Below are 4,733 nucleotides of genomic sequence, written 5' to 3'. Positions count from 1 at the left end.
AAGACATAACACTACAGGGAATGAAGACAGTATTACGAGAATAAAGTCGTATGTGAATAAAATAAAAATAATAAGACAGTGAAGTCATAGTATTGAGAGAATAACGGCACAGTGTTAAGAGAAAGAAGTCACAGTAATACTAGAATGAGGTTACCTAGCAACTCACTCATTCTTCGGTTACCTAGCAACTCACTCATTCTTCGGTTACCTAGCAACAAGCTGTGGAGTAACTCGCAGCGGTTTAAAGTTTCGCCACTCTTCGCCATTTTCATAACTATAGAAATAAACTACAGCGTACACTGAAATAATTAAACAGGTGATCAAACTTTTTTTAAAAAGTTAATTTGTTACAAGTTCATGAAGCTGTCATGCTGAACGTAAGTAAAGTAAGTTTGACAAATGTTATTCAATTATATTTAAAATTACTTTTTTTTTTTAAATTTGGAGTTAAAAAGAGCTCTTTGCTGAAAGTGGTAATTCAGACATTTAAACAAAGAAATAATAAATAATTATTATTGATATTTACTGATGTAAAACCATATTGTGCAGCTCTAATATCACATAAACTCTTAAAACTGTTGGTTGATGACGCAGATTAAATTACACATTGAATATCAACACAGAAGCCTCAAAGAGTTTAGGTTAATATTCTCATTTTTGGAAAATCCTTCTTCATGTCTGCAAGTTTAATGTGAAAACTGAAGGATTTCAGGGCAGAAACACGTTTTTCTCTCCAGGCGAAAATCCGTAGCATGAAAAACTGTCATGATCATCAAAGACGACTCATAAAATAACCCTGATGGCTGAACAGGGGCAGGTGAAAGGACGTCTGCAGAGCTGTGTCATCTAGACCCGCTCCGGGGAGCAGAAGATGAGGATCTACGATTGATGCTCATTCCGGCCGACGGCTGCTCCGGGTCAACACCTCGGGAACCGCAGGACGTTTTACCTCGTCCTAATGAAATAAGAAGTCACAATAAGCTCCAGGCTGAAGCTGAAAACGCTGCTAATCAATAGAGCGGCTGCTAATTTCATATTCATTACCGTATTCACGCCTGATTAAAAGTTTGGGATGTGGTATTTATCTGGGACGGAAACGGCGAAGTGAAGGTGCCATTCGTTAAAGAAATGAGGGATTCTGTTAACAAATCGATTCCGCTCTTAATTAGAAATGTGAAGAATAGCTCCTCATCACGTTGAGCGCAGAACTGGATGATTAGTCTGGATGAATCAATGAGTCGCAGTGATTTTCATATCAGCTCCTTACATCGTCCTGAATGAGGAGTTTCAAAATTACAAGTCTGCGTAAAAAGTTGGAAAGTAAAGCAAAACGATGAAGGGTTATAATAAAGAAAACCGTTTCAGACGTAAGCTGTCCTCGTCTGTCCCGTCCTCTGCGCATCAGGAAATAAGTCCCCCGCTGCCAACTGACATGGTAAACACGTCAAATCGATGATCTATTTATGTCTCAAAAGCAAAGCGAAGGGACATCGTCCATTTTTTAAAAGCCTCGCCTCGAGGCAAAGCTTTCAAGGCACACATAATTCAACCGTTTTCTATTAGAGACACTTCAGCATCTTTTATATATATATAAGGGCTGCACAGTGCAGTTGGTAGAGCTGTTGCCTTGCAGCAAGAAGGTTCTGGGTTCGATTCCCGGCCCCGGTCTTTCTGCATGGAGTTTGCATGTTCTCCCTGTGCATGCGTGGGTTTTCTCCAGGTACTCCGGTTTCCTCCCACAGTCCAAAAACATGACTGTCAGGTTAATTGGCCTCTCCAAATTGCCCCTAGGTGTGTGTGTGTGTGTGTGTGTGTGTGTGTGTGTGTGTGTGTGTGTGTGTGTGTGTGTGTGTGTGTGCATGGTTGTGTGTCTCTGTGTTGCCCTGCGACAGACTGGCGACCTGTCCAGGTGACCCCGCCTCTCGCCCAGAACGTTAGCTGGAGATGGGCACCAGCACCTCCTGACCCCACTGAGGGACAAGGATGCTAGAAAATGGATGGATGGATATATACTGTATATACATATATATGTCAGACTTGCTGTTGTGGCAGAGCTGAAGTTGGCCAACATGGCTTAAAGGGACAGTTTGAATATTTATGAGGTTCTGTTAAGTAGTTATTAGTAGTCAGTAGTTTCTCTGTCATGATTGGATAAAGGCAGGACTCAAGTGCAGGAAATGTTCAATTTCAACACGAAACTTGAAAATTATGACTTAACAGATTTAATGTTATTCTTGTTTGTTGAGATTTTTATCGTCTTAATTGACGCCATCAGTGTTTTTTCTGGAGTTCCCCAGAATATTGTTAAACTATATTTCAAACTTTCCCCCAGAGAACAAGAGTTGCCAAAACAAATCTTTGATATAATCTTCAAATAAAACAACAACAAAAAATGAAGAACTTCGCCGTCTTCCTTCTTTTTTATTGTGTGAAACAAATCTGAAAATATTAAATTTCGGTTGCTTCTCGGTGGGCTTCGTTCCGTTGCTTTGTAATAACCAGGGAGCGTATTTTGGTTGAGTTTTAATGTGAAACTTGAAAAGTGAAATCAATATTCCACAATGTTCCTGCGTGCGGCTCCGACAGGAACGCTGCTCTCCCAAACAAAACAAAAAAAAGCGAGCTCAGAGGGAGTCCAGAGGAGCGGGTCAAATATTCATGAGCCTTCAGAGCACCGCTGAGACGCCACTGCAAGGACGCAGAGCGGATCGCTGCTCTTCAAAGTGGGAATGGAAATGGTGCCGAAAAGCATCGGGAGACGATTTTCTTTCTTACATTCACAAAGATTGTTATTTTTGCTTTATTTTTTAATGACTTGTGTAGCTCTGAACCCGGGGAATATTACTGCACAAAGGGGAATAATGGATGAATTTTAAAAAGAAACAAAAGTTTATAAATATCTGTTTGGTGACAGAACGGGAACACAAGGGTGTTAAACTTTACTCATCCAGCTGCTTTCAGAGTTAAAAATATTAGTAAATCAAAGCAAATATATATTTTTTTCTCACAATTATGGTTTTGCTCCATGTACCTCATCTGCAGCTGCGTATTAATTCATTTTTGTTACATTTTACATTAAAAACATGTACCATATACACAACTTAGAGGTTTTTACAACCCCATTAATTTTCTGAATTGAACTTAAAGCTTTTATGTAACTTTTATTTAAAAAATATATGATTTTTATTTATTTGTTAAAACCGTCACCTTGTTGTTACACTTTAATACGAAACAGATAATGTTAAAAAAATAACCTCCTCTACCGACTTCCTGGACTACTATTGATGTCTGAAGGAATTCATCTAAAACAACCAATCGGAGCCAGGAGGCGGGTCTTAGGGCTGTCAATCATTCTCATGTACTCACTGCTAAATATGCTAATTATGGAGAAACAACTGAAGGCGGTTCCACCTGGCTCTAACGTTCCTCTGTTGTTCACGTCTTTTGTTTTATGAGAAAAACATCTTTAAATTTTATTTATTCAGGCAGGAAGAGACTGAGGCGAAGCAAACATTAAACACAGACGGAGTTTAATGAAGGTGTTTGGCTCATTGTTATTGCTTTAAATGAGGTTAAACTCTCCTATCTAAAGATAAGTGTGCTTTTAGAGTTTCCCCTTAAGAAAACTAGCTAAATTATTAAGTTTCCATAAAACTTGATGAAGACATCTTTCAGGCTGTAGTTGCTGACAGAGATGAATTACTGTAATACGCCTAATAAAAGGCTGCACAACCATGTAATTTCCTCTCAAACCTGCCTTTGGCAACTTCAGATGTGCCAACTTCAAACTCTGAAGAGAGAAGAGGAACGAAGCTTCACATTTAATTTTAGCCCTCAGTCGGGTATCATTTTATAACCTCAGCATCACATAAACCCACTTCTGAACTCAGCAGCACCAATTCTCTTCCTCATATTGTGGATGATTTATTTTTATGCGCGTAGCTAAAATGGAAAAAAAAAAGTTTTGTCTGTTTTAATCTTCCGTTAGTGGTTAAACTTATCCAGTTTGCAGAACAGCAAAAATATCCAGCCGATTCAGCAATTTCCTCTCAATCAACAACTGATTGAGTGGTTTTGCCTCATTGATCTGATGGCTCCCCAGGGAGGGGTTTCTATGTGCTGATGCCGCATGTTATTAGCCAGCCGTTCTGTTTGCTTTTGAATAAAACAGCCCTGTTCATGCAGATGGAGTCAAAGTTGACGCCGTTTACTCCATTAGCTGACGGCAGGATCCGTGTGCGCTCCATCAGAGCAAACATTAGGCTGCGACGCGTTTATGGAGCCAAATAATAGAGTCCAGAAACATGAAGAGCTGATGGTTCCTGAGCTCAAACTTCTAGGATTTTACTTGAAGGACACAGAAGTATTCACCAACTTTTACCATTTTTATTTCGTCTACAAATCAATTAACAAAATTTTGCTTTTTTAGACAAAAAAAAACAACTTTAATGTCAGAGTGAGAATATATTTCTACAAAATATTTAATATTAGAGATGTGCCAATCAGGTTTTTTCCTGCCGATACCGATTCCGATCACCCATGAGGGCCGATCACCGATACTGATCACCGATACCGATCACAGATCACATAATTCTTTTTTTTTAATCATAAACACTACCAGTTACATTATGTGAAAAAAGGATCCATGAATTCACCTTAATTTAGACAAAAACTTGTTTTTAATAACTTTTTCCAAGAAGAAAACTAAACAAAACAGGCATTGTGCAAATTGT

The sequence above is a fragment of the Poecilia reticulata genome, linkage group LG20, assembly GCF_000633615.1.
Source record: "Poecilia reticulata strain Guanapo linkage group LG20, Guppy_female_1.0+MT, whole genome shotgun sequence".
NCBI lineage: Eukaryota > Metazoa > Chordata > Actinopteri > Cyprinodontiformes > Poeciliidae > Poecilia > Poecilia reticulata.
Note: the sequence above shows the minus strand (reverse complement) of the source record.